Source organism: Macaca mulatta, chromosome 4 (genome assembly GCF_049350105.2).
Source record: "Macaca mulatta isolate MMU2019108-1 chromosome 4, T2T-MMU8v2.0, whole genome shotgun sequence".
NCBI classification, from domain to species: domain Eukaryota; kingdom Metazoa; phylum Chordata; class Mammalia; order Primates; family Cercopithecidae; genus Macaca; species Macaca mulatta.
The window spans coordinates 63,700,634-63,716,456 of NC_133409.1; the positions used below are offsets into that span (position 1 = coordinate 63,700,634).

The 15,823-nt window shown below is 35.6% G+C and overlaps 1 non-coding gene across 1 annotated transcript; it reads right to left on the bottom strand.

Moving 5' to 3' along the window:
- Positions 1 to 15,063: 15,063 nt before the first annotated feature.
- Positions 15,064 to 15,227, bottom strand: LOC114677933 (U1 spliceosomal RNA). The gene has a single exon (XR_003729348.1). It is a non-coding gene; the product is annotated as a U1 spliceosomal RNA (small nuclear RNA).
- Positions 15,228 to 15,823: the final 596 nt, after the last annotated feature.

Below are 15,823 nucleotides of genomic sequence, written 5' to 3' on the forward strand. Positions count from 1 at the left end.
GCACAAGCCCATGGGGAAAGAGCTTTGTTACCCAGTTCAAGACGTTCATATCACCCACTGGCTAATTCGCACTTGAGCACGTTTTTTTCAGTTTGGTACAGAATTTCTAGCTAGTGCAATCAATGAACTTTTCTATAGCTACTTATTTAATAATATTTTTCTAAATTTCAGATTTTCAGTGGACTCTTCCTAAGATAGTCAAACAAGTCTGACAAAGAAATTCATTTAAGCTTTGATGTTTGCATCTATTATTTCTAAGGGAGAAAAAGCCCTGTTAACTCACTATAACAGAAAATGGGTTTTTATTACAAAGTTATTTTAATGATTAGTTATGCCATAACGGCTATATGAACAAAGACATTGGATATATAAAAAGGAACTCAATTCCATTGTAATAAAGAAAATGCAAATTAAAACCAAATGAGAGAATATTATACAGCTATTATAATAATTAAAATAAAAAGAATAGACAACACAAGTCTTAAAGAGGATGTAGAAAAACTGAAACCATTAGTGGGGGCATAAATTGGCACAACCACTAACATATTCAGACTCTATTAATCCAGAACTCCCCACCTAAGTATTTACCCAGAAGAAATGTATATGTAACTCACCAAAAGGCACATACAAGAATGATCACAGCACTGTTTCATCCTTTTGGATGATTCTTTCCCTGACTTTGGAAGCTTTCTCACATGCATACTCTGATCAGTAAGCAGCTGAATGTTGTTGCGGGAAATCCTCTGCAAATTTCATTTTCCTTTTACAGTCCTCTTCTCTCCTGTGCTCTGTGCTGGTAACAGCAGATGCTTTTGTTCTGCATGAACTCTCAGCATCACCTCCCTACCCTGGGTAGTCCAGCAGGCTCTGTCTTGTTTCCTCCTCTCTATACCATGACCCACAAATTGTCCAGGGGAGTAAGCTGGAATAACTATAGATGCCCATTATTTGTCTTCCATCTCTCAAGGACCATTTTCCAACATCTTGTAAACTGCTGTTTTATTGTCCTATTTATTTATTTATTTATTTATTTATTTATTTATTTATTTATTTTTAGGCAGTTGGGTAAATCCATTCCTTGTTACCTTAGGAACATCAATTTTACCTGAAGGAAAAACAGAAGGCCAGTCTATGGTTCTTCTGGATTAGATGTTTGTTTGGCAGACAAAATGAGCTTCTCACTTCAAGAAAAGCAACTGGTACTAGGTCTAACATTTAAGTCTCTAATCCATCTTGAATTAATTTTCGTATAAGGAGTAAGGAAAGGATCCAGTTTCAGCTTTCTACTTATGGCTAGCCAATTTTCCCAGCACCATTTATTAAATAGGGAATCCTTTCCCCATTTCTTGTTTCTTTCAGGTTTGTCAAAGATCAAATGGCTGTAGATGTGTGGTATTATTTCTGAGGACTCTGTTCTGTTCCATTGGTCTATATCTCTGTTTTGGTACCAGTACCATGCTGTTTTGGATACTGTAGCCTTGTAGTATAGTTTGAAGTCAGGTAGCGTGATGCCTCCAGCTTTGTTCTTTTGACTTAGGATTGTCTTGGAGATGCGGGCTCTTTTTTGGTTCCATATGAACTTTAAAGCAGTTTTTTCCAAAAATCCTAGAGGAAAACCTAGGTAGTACCATTCAGGACATAGGCATGGGCAAAGATTTCATGTCTAAAACACCAAAAGCAACGGCAGCAAAAGCCAAAATTGACAAATGGGATCTCATTAAACTAAAGAGCTTCTGCACAGCAAAAGACACTACCATCAGAGTGAACAGGCAACCTACAGAATGGGAGAAAATTTTTGCAATCTACTCATCTGACAAAGGGCTAATATCCAGAACCTACAAAGAACTCAAACAAATTTACAAGAAAAAAACAAACAACCCCATCAAAAAGTGGGCAAAGGACATGAACAGACATTTCTCAAAAGAAGACATTCATACAGCCAACAGACACATGAAAAAATGCTCATCATCACTGGCCATCAGAGAAATGCAAATCAAAACCACAATGAGATACCATCTCACACCAGTTAGAATGGCAATCATTAAAAAGTCAGGAGACAACAGGTGCTGGAGAGGATGTGGAGAAATAGGAACACTTTTACACTGTTGGTGGGATTGTAAACTAGTTCAACCATTATGGAAAACAGTATGGCGATTCCTCAAGGATCTAGAACTAGATGTACCGTATGACCCAGCCATCCCATTACTGGGTATATACCCAAAGGATTATAAATTATGCTGCTATAAAGACACATGCACACGTATATTTATTGCAGCACTATTCACAATAGCAAAGACTTGGAATCAACCCAAATGTCCATCAGTGACAGATTGGATTAAGAAAATGTGGCACATATACACCATGGAATACTATGCAGCCATAAAAAAGGATGAGTTTGAGTCCTTTGTAGGGACTTGGATGCAGCTGGAATCCATCATTCTTAGCAAACTATCACAAGAACAGAAAACCAAACACCGCATGTTCTCACTCATAGGTGGGAACTGAACAATGAGATCACTCGGACTCAGGAAGGGGAACATCACACACCGGGGCCTATCATGGGGAGGGGGGAGGGGGGAGGGATTGCATTGGGAGTTATACCTGATGTAAATGACGAGTTGATGGGTGCAGCACAGCAACATGGCACAAGTATACATATGTAACAAACCTGCACGTTATGCACATGTACCCTACAACTTAAAGTATAATAATAATAAATAAATTAAAAAAAAAAAAAAAAGAAAAGCAACTGGTAGTATTTGTTATCAATGAGACGGTTTAAGCTTTCAAGCGAAATTTAGAATTTTAGAAAACGTTTATGTGCCACCATTAACATGACAGTTGTCCAATACACAAATATTTACCTGATGAAATCAGTGCTGATCTTACTGCATGTGATTTTTGAATATTTCATAATGAAATGTATCAACATGGGAAGGAAAGGTCTGTATTACTTGCTGCATCACTATTTTTCAAATGACCAAAACATGATGTTACCAAATCATGCATTGATAAAAAATCCATTGTAGGTACAAGATAAAACAATGGATTTTATTGTAACATCTCACTGAAATTAAGTTTTAAAGAAATAACACTTCCTGAGTTTTAATGTAGCATCAAAGATGGGAATACATTGCTATTTGAAATAGCCATTATAATATTCTTCTCTTTTCCAAATAGAGATATATGTGTAGCCAGATTTTCTTTATATTCTTCAATGAAAACAATATGCTGCAAGAGACTGAATTTAGAAACTGATATGAGAATCTAGGTATAGTCTATTAGGCCAGACATTAAATAGAATTATAAAATGTAAATCAATATCAGTATTTTTGCTAAATATTTTTGGGTTTAGAAAGCATAGTGTTTGTTCAGAAAAATAAGTTATTTGTGTTAACTAGTATTGGGTTTATTTTTTAACGAATTAAGAATTCTACATTATTTTTTAATTTTACAAATTAAAATTAAATTAAAAATTAAAATTAAAATTAAAAATTAATTTATTGTATTACAATAAATATGAATGCACATCAGCACATATAAAACATAGAAAACACATATCAGGACAATAAAAGCCTTTTGATGTCCATTGATTTTAAGGAGTGTAAAAGGTTTCTGAGACCAAAAACGTTGAGAGCTTCTGCTCTAAAAAACCATGGATAGAATACTTCTTTTCAACTCCTCTTCATCATTGTTTTCTCCTTTGAAATTTTCTTGCTAGCATTCTCCTTCCTGTGTCAGTACAGCCCTTTGTTCTTCTTTGGCCTACCCATCTCTTTTACACCCTGGCTCTCTTAACAGTGGCCTGCCAGGAGGTTCATTGGGATTGAGAATTTATCTCCATATCCCATTCTCCAAGTCCAGACATCAGCCTCTGGTGCTAAAACTATACTTCCTGCAACTGTGGGATTACCCAGATCTCTGTCCTTGCCCTTAACAATTATGTTTCCATCTCCACAAAATCACGTTGTTTTTCTTTACCTGCTGTGTGACCTGTGTTAACCTCATCATCTCCAAAGACCTTTTCAGTTCTGTATTTTTACTGTCTGCAGCTAATATGTCTGCTTCTGTCTAAATTTCAGATGTTGTTCTCTACTTTACCAGTAGAGAAATTGGGAGGCCGAGGCGGGTGGATCACGAGGTTGGGAGATCGAGACCATCCTGGCTAACATGGTGAAACCCCATCTCTACTAAAAATTAAAAAAAAGAAAAGGTAGGGCGTTGTGGCAGGTGCCTGTACTCCCAGCTACTCGGGAGAATGGCGTGAACCTGGGAGGTGGAGCTTGCAGTGAGATAACGCCACTGCACTCCAGCCTGGGCAACAGAGAGAGACTGTCTCAAAAAAAAAAAAAAAAAAAAATCCAGATTTTGGCAAATTAAAAATAATTGTATATTTTCAAGTAATGTTTGAACTTAAATATTTCTGCAGAAGTATTGCCTATTTTTGCTGAATCTCTAGGTGTAAAATACACTTACCAATAGGGCTGAGTGTGTGCACACTGGGTATAGGAAACTGCCTTGGAATATGGGGAATTGCCTTGTGCTTTGCCAGTCAAGCATTTACTTATGTGAAACTTCACTCTTTCTCTCTTAATTGCAATGACATAAGGCTTTTGTTGAACTTGTTGGTTTTAGGTAATGGGTGATCAGGACTTCCAAGCTTTTTGTATATGACATCATGTAACTGAAGGACTGTAATCCTATATTTATTGTTAAGGTTGTTTTTCAAAGTCTCATACCTTTGAAGTATTGTTTCTAAAATTTCTCATGCTGTTTACTTGTCCAACAGGCTCACAATCTCTTTCTGTAATTTATCCCAGTGCTCACACATTATGCCCAAAAGATCATAATGTCATCTTTAAGTATGATTATCTCTATGAAATTATTTTTAACCAGATTACTTTATTAAAAAATATTACATGAGATTAAACCCTGAAGTTGGTTAAGAGAATGGAGGTAGGGGGAAAAAGATTCTCATCATTTGAGGTTTTCCACTCAGATGATTCCCCATTCCTTGTTGTTTTGAAATTAAATTTTTAAAAAATTCTCAGAGGTTTTTGAGAGAGTCAATTGTCTGTTGTTTTTTTCTAATAGATACACTGTCATGTGGTTAAAAAAAAATAATAATAACAAATAAAACTCTCTTGCTGTAAGTTGCCTCTGGTGTTCCTTAATTGTATTGCAGCTGTGCCAAGATTAGATTATGGAGAGTAGAATTTCCTGAGAAAACTATTTCCTTTGTAATTCCCTCACTGTGTCTGCCTCCTCATTTCAGAGTCAGGCAATTTCAGGATAGCAGACCAAAAAGTACTTAATTCATGAGTGCTTTTTATCAGCATATGGCTTCATAATTATTACCTAAAGACTCAGAGCAAAATACTCATAAACCAAGTTCACCCTCATGTGTTACTGTTGCTTATGCACTTTTCATATAAAAGGCTCTGAGAATTAATTCTTTGAGGGAGTATTGTGTTCTCTTAACTTAAAAGTATTTTTAAATTATGTCATGGTGTTGTTTTCTTTAACAAATATATTCTCATTTGAGTGTGTCTAATGCATATATTTAAAATAAGAAGAAAGGAGAACCTAAGCTCATCCTATGAGTTTTTCATCTATTATTCCAGTTTGAAGAGAATTACTCCCATCTGTTCTTGATGCTTTTGTTGATTCCATTAGTATCTAATAATACGTCTGTAGTATTAAATCAAATTGGTCTTCTGTGAAAGATTTCAAAATTCAGCATGTCACTTCCTTCTTAAAAAGATGTTCAGGTGCTCCTGTTTTCAATAATATGGTAGATTAGTCACACAGAATAATCTTCCCAAGTGCCAGAAGTGGTGGAATTAACTAAATTGCTGGAAAAATATTTTAAAACGTGTATAACATCATTCCAAATGCATTTCTGAACTTTCAGGAAATCAATAAATGTTAAAAGCCCCCCAATATTCTAATGATACCAGAAAACCAGGTTAGCAAGCCCCAAAGCTGGTTTTTATCTTGTAGATGACTACCCATCTCTAGTTATCTCAAGCTTCCATGGTAGTATGAGGGGTATGGGAGAGGGGAGTTAAAAGACAGCATGTTCCCAAGATAGTGAACATAATAAGAGATGACCCCATAGACACTGGACTCACAGTAAAAGTGAGGGTTAGAAATAAACACTCCCAGTAAAAGTGAGAATTAGAACTAAACTTTGCTATGCAAAGGGGATACTGAGAAAATTTTCCTATTTCACATCAAGTGCCAAGTGGAGAGAAAAACTCTTCTTTGATTTTCCATAATCCCAAACTAGCCCTTGCAGCAGGCTTGAGATCTGAATTCACACTACCTAGGTGATTCGCATGGACATATATGAAACTTTATACCCATCAATGGCAAAATCCTCTGTTTTTTCAGAACACATGGGACATTCATGAAAATTAATCCCATGCCATATGCATAAATTTAGTTTCAACACATTGCAAAGGATTGGCATGTAACTCATCTCCATTGACCTAGGTGAAATTAAATTGAATATTAATAACAAATAATTACTAGAAAAATTAAATATGTTTGGAAATTTTACAATTGTGTGCAAAAATTGTATATATATGTATGTGCATATGTATGTGTGTGTATACATATATAAACATAGATATATGTGCGTGAATATATACACACATATACATTTATTTGTATCCGTGTTTGAAGAGAATGTGGTAATATGTGGGCATATGGGATTACTTAAAATTGTGTTGTGGTAACAAATGGAATTTGGAAAATATAGAAGTACAATTTAAATGTATTCCCCTCAAAATCAACATATATTAAATTTTGATAGTAAATATGTGTATATGAATTTATGTATTCATAAGTGAATAAATAGTGCTTTCAAATGTAAAAGTGAAAGAAAAAAACAACGATTTACTTATATGATTTAGAATTTTCATTTTAAAACATACAACTAAAAAAATTATTTTCTTTTTTTGAGACTGAGTCTCATTCTATTGCCCAGGCCAGAGTGCAGTGGTGGGATCTTGCCTCACTGCAACCTCTGCTTCCTGAGTTCAAGTGATTCTCTTGCCTCAGCCTCCTGAATAGCTGGAATTACAGGTGCCCACCACCAAGCCCAGATATTTTTGTATGTTTAGTAGAGACAGGGTTTCACCATGTTGGCCAGGCTGGTCTCGAACTCCTGACCTCAGGTGATCCACCCGCCTCGGTATCCAAAGTGCTGGGATTACAGGCGTGAGCCACCACACCCGGCAGTAATTTAAAAATTTTCTGTATATAATATCACTTTGTTTTACAGTACTTGTTTCTCCAAATATTTTAATTTTAGTGAATAATTCATTGAAAACGAGATAGTCAGTTGTTTCATATTCTGAAGGTTTACTGGTAAATTATTCATAAGAAATATAGGCTAAGTTTTCTGAAAAATTCATACATTGAAACATTCAGACATGAGACTACAAATTTATAAATTATATGAATTGGGGCAATTTGAATATTCAGTTGTAGAAGGCAAAATTCATGTCTCTACTAAGCAGTGTAGAATGAACTTAAAGTTTCCCAAGATAACCCTTGGAGAATAAGTCATAATGATTGTAATATTTTTTAGCAGATTACTGTGATTTTTAAAAATTAAAACCCTCTGTTGCATTATTCTTATTGTATGTAAATGTGCACACTGAAGTGGAGAAGAAGGGGGATGCATTGTGAGTTACCATTGACCTGCATGGCTGTCAGAAAATGATTTATGAGGTAGAAGACCTCGAGGTGAATTTACTGCTATGATAGTAATGACCTACTTATTGCAAATACATGTAGAAAATAAAACAAAGTATAATAGAAATTACCAGTTGCCAACCCATGGTAGTTACCCTAACCTTAAAATTTTATACTTGGCACCCCAGTACTTAGTAGGGGCCAAGTAAAATTTTTTGGATGAATGAAAAGACGTTTGCATGCTTGCAAAAAGACTAATCTATAATTGAAGCATTTTCACTCCTCAGAATCTTTAGAAGAAGAAAAGAGATGAACAGAGATTGAGAGAGAGAGAGACAGAGAGAAAGAAGGATAAAGAAGAACTTTCCAAATGAATAGAGTTTTCCATCTAATGAAAAATCCAGAGTGTGCTCCTCCTGCCACAAATCCTGGGTTATTTCATTTGACCATTTCCATTCCATTTTTTTTTTCTCTTAATGATTAGTGACTATTCCTACAAACTTATTGGGGCTTACTGTGTTCCAAACAGAGAAAAAAATTAAGAGGAATTGGTGGTAGAGAATATGGGTGTAAAAATTGCAGGAATTTGGTTTTATTTACAAAAATGCGATACACACTTACATGAACAACAGAATGAAAAGAAAACAAGAACAAATAAATATTCTTATTTTTCCACTAATTTTCATTCTACTGTTGGGTAGCATTATATGTTTTTTCATACATCTCTCCCAATATAGATCACCTTGAAATTTTCAATGTATGTATTTTAGATACTTCTATCTTGAGCCACCTTACAGATTTTATAAAGGAAAGTAAGACAACTGTATTAAACGTAAATATTAAAAATTCAAAGACTATGAGAAAACAAAAGTTTCAAAGCTTAAATACTCATATTTGATTGTTTATCATGTGCTAAGTAACATTTATGAGTTTAACATATATTAGCTCACTTCATGCTCACAACAGCCTGATAGGTTAAATATAATAATTTTTCTTACTTTATAGATAAGAGAAGCAAAAAATTAATTTGCCCCAAGTTTTTCTTCTAATAAGTCAACAGAATTGAAACAAGGTAATTCTGCCTTTGGCCAGGCATGATGGCTCATGCCTGTAATTTCGACACTTTGGGAGGCTGAGGCAGGTGGGTCACTTGAGGTCAGCAGCCAGGCCAACATAGTGAAACCCATTCTGTACTAAAAAAACAAACATTAGCTGGGCATGGTGGTGGGTGCCTGTAGTCCCAGCTACTCAGGAGGCTGAGGTAGGAGAATTGCTTGAACCTGAGAGGCAGAGGTTGCAGTCAGCTGAGATCATGCCACTGAACCCCAGCCTGGGCACTAGAGTGACTCTGTCTCAAAAAAAAAAAAAAAAAAAAAAAAAAAAAAAAGGAAAAAAAAAGAAAGGAAGAAAAAGAGAAAAAAGAGAGAGAATTCTGCCTTTAATGCATCTTCTGAAAAACTGCTACCAGTGCATCTCTTTTGCATTCACAACACTTAATTCACTCACTTAATTTTTATTGCATGTATAGAACAGTGATGATCATTCTAAGACATTCTAAGAGGCCAATCAGAACCCAGAGGTCAGAGAAATGAGGTGACATAGAGAGGCAGTCACATGGGTACATGTCAGGGACTGAAATTCCTTCTCCTGACTTCCAGATATGGGCTCATTTTTATTCTGAGCAGGCAGTTTGACACATGCTATGAAAATATGTGATTCACATGATAAAAACTTTGTATTTGTGATATTTGTGAAGATACAGTTTTCTGAATGTAAAGAATTATTAAGATCCATTCAAATACAAATGTAATACTGAGTAAAATAAATAAAACAAGAAACTTATTAGACAATACTTATAAAATCTATGTAACTTGTCTCAGCAATACCTTTCATATAAAATGAAATATTCAAAATATTCTAAGCTTCTGAATCCAATTAGTATCATTAATATTAATACTCAAATCCAGAGAGTTTTAGTGCTATACTCACCTACGTGGAAAGTTCAGACCTTTTAGGAGTTCTCATTCTCAGAGTATTTCAAGGAATTCTCAATGTTTTACTTAAGTATATGTCCATGTGTTCATCTATCCTTAGTCACGTGTTACTGGTAATCAGCCACCATTCCTCAGTGCCAATCCTAGCCAATTCTCCCCATGCAATGATAAATGTTCTAGAAAAATGAGGATAATGGCCATTCCCTCTGTGTTGAGCTCGGTTGGGGAGGCTGAACTCTATTTTGTTTCTCAGTATTTCTGTGCTTGAAGGAAAGCTCTATATATTCTTATACATAGCCATTCTTCTCCCCAGGTGCTCACAGGCTGAGAACAACCATTGTAGTTCTATTCCTATGCTGGATTTAACAAGCAAGATGGCTTTTCCTCTTGTGATGAATTTATCTCTCTAGTCATTAGGATATCATGTATTAGATTTAGTCTTGCCTCCTATAAATCACAATGGCAGTTACAAAAGTCTCCCTGTAGCTGAACCCCTGGTTTGTCAGAGTAAAGGATAGATACATTGTGAAAAAGTGGAGTTTGGGGGAGATAGAAAATGGGGGTCATCTAATTTCACAGGACGAATTTATCCATTGACCAGTCCAGCCTGGTCAGAGCACATGTTTACATGTATATGGAACCAAAAAACCCTGATGTAATAGATATCTCCCTCCCCAGTTCTATTGCTGTTGCCAGGCAATTTCCTCACTGATAGTTCTTTAAGAACTAGCATTAATTTTCCTGCTTTAAACACATTAGTAAAAATGTGCCAAATATACATTTTCTTGGAGAGAACTCAAGGGACTACTAAGTTTTCTTGCAAAAACCATCAAAGTTCATTTTTCCCAGACATTCTTCAGTCTTGGAAGCAGTCAACTATGTTTATTTATTTCACAGAAAATTTGCTCACCACTTATTAAAATTGTAAAGAAGACTTTATTCAAGACTATTGCAATAGAGGAGACAGACGGAACACAACTCTGAATACAGTATGGATAACTGGGGATATGTAGCCAATGGGCAAAGAGAAGGGGTCAGCAAATGGGAAATTACTAAGAGGCTATATCAAGGATAGGGAGATTCTTGTTAAAGGCAAGCCAAGACTGAGGCCTAGTCGAGAAGAGGGCTCAGAAGAGTCAGACAAAAATCTAGATAAGGTAGGAATCTTTATCAATTCCTGAGAACAATGCTCAGCATGGATGCCACTAACCAGAGTTACATTCAGGCTTTGAGAATCATGCTCAAAAAGTTCAGAAATGTAGAGAGCGGCTGTTTGTTTATTACACTTCCATATTTATTCATCCAAATTATTCAAGTGGTAACTTTCCAATCAACTCAATATCAAAATGTCTTAATTTATGACTTTTTAAAAAGGTCATAAAAGATTCGGAAATAGGAAATTATTTAAATAATATTCAAATAATTTGATAATAATGTCCCTGGATCCTCCCCAACTATTTATGCTCTTACCTATTTATTTTTTCAATGATGGCTATCATCTTACTGCTGTCTCCTCTTTTGCTATAGACTTCTTTTAGTATACTATACTACACTACATTATATTATACTGTACTATACAATAAGATATGATACAATACGTCTATTCCCTATCTGCACGTACAACTTTACCAACTTATCACAGATTCATTAATTTAGAAAAATAATCTGGAAAGAAACTTTTTCATCCTTTATAATCTATTTAGATAGGAAGTGGTTTCCATAATTCATAAAATCATGCAACAGCTGAAAAAGGCTTTAATGATCATCTTTTCCAACCCTCTCCTTTAGCAATTTAGGAAACATAGGTCCAGACCAGTTAGTATTTTAATTAAGTTTGGTAGTTAATACTGAGCTAAAAATAAACATAGAATTCCATATCTTAAGTTTAACATTTATTCTAGTAACAAAAATAGTCAGAATTAAGAATTTTTTTAAAGGCTTGGACTAAGCATAATAGAAAATACTAGTTCCTCCTGCTCCTCTCAGAGGAGATGGGTAAGGACTCGCTATCACCATTTTTGGCTATAAAGGAGTTTATATTGTGTCTGAATTAGAGTTTCTTGTGTTTTCTACGTCCTGAGATATACACTGAATATGTTATTTACCAAGAGTTCTATTCAAATATCAATGGAAATTGTATGAAAAGCCAGAAGTAGAGAGATTTGTAGATTTTCCCTGAGATTGTCACCAACAAACTGTATGATCCTCCAAGTTTCTTAACCTTCCTGATCACAGTATTCCCAACTATAAAATAAGAAGAAGATATAATTATTTAGGTTTCTTATGTTTGAAAATGCTGGCTTTTCATCTTGCATTAGACTGAATGGAGGTGGGTAAGACAAGTATATATAAAGAAAACACCTCACACTGGGTTAGTGCACAGTATGTCCTCAATATAAAGTTTGGGGATTAAGGGAATTATTACCCTTTCTTTCCTGGCCTCCCTTCCTCTCTTTCTTCCTTCCTTCCTGTGTGAAATGGAAGATGCAGAATGCGGAATGATGGGGATCCTGGGTGGGCAGGTGAGCATCAGTGTTAGTGAGCAGACTGCCTTAGACTCTAGACCACTTACTTGATTAGAATGTTGGGATACACTACTTGGGTCCTAAGGGAAAACAGTATAAAATCAGTTAAAAATTTTAACTAAGAGAAGGAATATTCTCTTTAACAAATCACCAATGTAATCAGTTTTATAGCTTTAATTTTCAAGATTCAAATCTAGACATATTCTCTTAAATAAAACCCTAAACTTCATGTAGCTCTGATATATAAAATATCTAACAGGAGCATATCAACATGAAATATTAATGGAGAACTGATAATTAGTGATTTTTATTCCTCGTTCACTGGCCTTACTAATTAGCAATCAAATACTTTGAATTATGGTCTCTTTTCTCACCAGTTCCCTCATTCATCAGCCTAAGTATTTAAATCCTTTTTGTGTTCTCAACCTGTATTAACTATGATCTTTCTTTTACAGTGGGATCTAAGTATACTTAGAAGACTAAACAATATTTCTAGCCCAAAGCAATGTCCTTGTCTAATTTAAGCAGTTGAGCAAAAATCACAGGCAATAAGTCCGTTCTTGTGTCCCTTGAACTTGATTGAAGTGTGTGATGGACTTTTCTTTGCTTGGAGTGCACCACAGTCAATACAGTCAGGATTGGAGAATGCATGTGAATAACAGGCAGTTGGGAGGTTTTCACATTTGGGAAGCAGTTTTAAAAGGCAATGCCACAGTTTGTGAAAGCCGCAGAAAAGCTGTGAGTGAAACACAGATGATGAGACTGAAGGAGAGACGCAACCATTCCACTCTGGAATGGGCTGCATTCATACATAACATCTATGTAAGGTTTAATGACTGAGCAACAATCAGAAAACCCAATACCATATGTTGTGTACGATGTCACAGGAACCAGAGACTGTTAACTGTCTAAAGAGAAAAGGCCTCTTGAGGCATCTAAAAGTGACTTTCTGGAGGAGAGAAAGCAGAAAAGATGGTGAGTGCAAGCAAAAATGAACTGGCTTCCCTAACTTCCAGCAAAGCATTTGGGTTGAGGCAATGAGAAGGCACAGCAGTTTCTTGAGGCGCTGGGACAATAATTTCAGAGGGACTTTAAGAAGGGGAAAAATCTTCAAGGACAACCAGGAAGTTCAACCATGACAAAAAACCTTTCGTCAGGTTTATGGGTGTGTAGAGGAATTGGGACGTGGCACTTCCACATATCATAGTATGTAAAAGCGTAAGCTCAGGGGCTGGAATCGAATCCCAGTTCTGCTCCTTACCAGCTGTGGGTCCATGGGCAGGTTCCTTAACATCTCGTTTCTTCAGTTTCCTCTCAGAATAGTGCTTGGTACTGTGACTACATATTCACTACCATTAAAATACCAATAAATGTGTATTGTTTTATATAATTTTATGTTTATTAACAAAATATAACTATGCTGCAAAATTTCCTGTCTTGTACTTTGGATATTTCCAGGAATGTCAGATAGAAGAAAGGAGACTGAATCAAGCAGGATATAGTACTTAAAAAGATCCAGGGAAATGCGTGTTGTTTGCGGGTTGCGTGGGGTGGGGTGGGTAGGATCAACCCCGTGCAACAAATATATCATTCCCTTTTTGCATGAAGTCAAATGGGAAATTTACATAAAAGACATTGTATACAAATGTATTACATAAGTATATTTTTCCACAGGGAATATCCTTTCATCAGTTCTCAAAAGATTAGGTATTTCTAGCTTACTTATTCATAAGCATTTTTATAAAGAATATTTTAGGCCGGGGGCGGTGGCTCATGCCTGTAATCCCAACACTTTGGGAGGCCAAGGCGGGTGGATCACGAGGTCAGGAAATCAAGACCATCCTGCCTAACACAGTGAAACCCCGTTTCTATTAAAAATACAAAAAATTAGCCGGGCGTGATGGCGGGCGCCTGTAGTCCCAGCTACTGGGGAGGCTGAGGCAGGAGAATGGCATGAACGCGGGAGGCGGGGCTTGCAGTGAGCCTAGATCATGCCACTGCACTGCAGCCTGGGAGACAGAGAGAGACTCCATTTCTATATATATATATATATATATTTTATCACATACCTACCTCGAGGAACTAATTAAAAGCAATGAATCTTGCCCACAACTTAAGATACAGCTTGGTATTCAACTCAGCTATAACTCCTACAGATGTCTGTTGGAATTCTTATTGAGATGGGAATGACAGTCAATCCAGCGAGAACCCATTAGTCTGTGCGTCCGAAAGGCAGTCTTCCTCTCATTTAACACAAGTATGTACACTATGTCAACACATCTCTGAATCCCAGTGCAAGAGTTTTCTGGACCCATCAATCTATCACCACCAAAAACTTGTTGAAGACTCTTACTTAAAGCCTCAATAAAGATGACTCCTTCCTGCTTTTGCTCCAAATGCAAATCAAGTAGATAAATGTATGTAGTATGGCAAATTGAGTTACACTAGTTGATTCAACACCAAGATTTCATTCCAAATATTAAAATGCCATATTAATTTGCTCACACTTCTAGTTATTCTTTACATCTGTATTGGTTTAATTTTAGTTACATAAACATTTTATTTAAAAATATTGAACACAGAACCCTTATATTGTAAGAATAAATAGCCCAATTTCACTTAGGTGAATCTCACTCTCCTCTTCACAGGTAATGAGGGTTAACAGTAAGTAGGCTGCAATTCATATCAGGTAACTTTTCTTTTCTTTCTTTCTTTTTTTAATTTGCTTTTGTCTTCTCTTCTTTTCTTTTCTTTCTTTGTGTGTGTGTGTGTGTTTTTTTTTTTTTTTTTTTTTTTTTTTTTTTTTTTTGGTTTGTTTTTACTTTTTAATTTCTTTTTGAGGGAAAGTGCAAAAGAAGTTCCTCACTACCACAAATTATGCCATTGGGTTTTCCACATTAGGGGACGTCACAGGGGTCAGAATATCCAGAGTGCAATGGATAAGCCCCAATCTGGGTAAACCACCTTCATAATCACAATATCTCACCTGCCTGGTAAGTATCCCCATATCACCTCCCATGCAATATGTAAGATATATACACATGCATATATTTGTATATGTGTGTGTTAATGTATGCACATGCATACATGTAATTTTGTTTTTAAACACATTTTTTACCAAGTGTCATAATTCTTTACTTAATAACAGTAATTTGCTTTTTCCACTTTTCAATATGTGTTGGAGATCTTTCTATGCTGGCATATATGTGACTGGTATATATATATATATATATATATATATATATATATATATATATAAAATCTATGTCATTATTCTACAGTACAAATATACTACAAATTCAACAGTACAAATTCAACTACAAATGGATGCGTAGTTTGAGTGTTGTTTCATTAACTATCAAATCCTTGCATTTGCATCTTTAGGCAAGTGGGGCTTATTTCTCTAGAAAAGACATCTAGAGGTAGAATCACTGGCACTAGAAAGACTGCACGTTAAATTTTTGTTAGATTCTGAAATTTTTCTCTGCAAAAGGCTGAATCAACTAGGTATGGTTTGGCTATGTCCCCACCCAAATCTCATCTCGAAGTGTAATACAAATTTTAAGCCCTACCTGCCAGGGGAAGGACCTGGTGGGA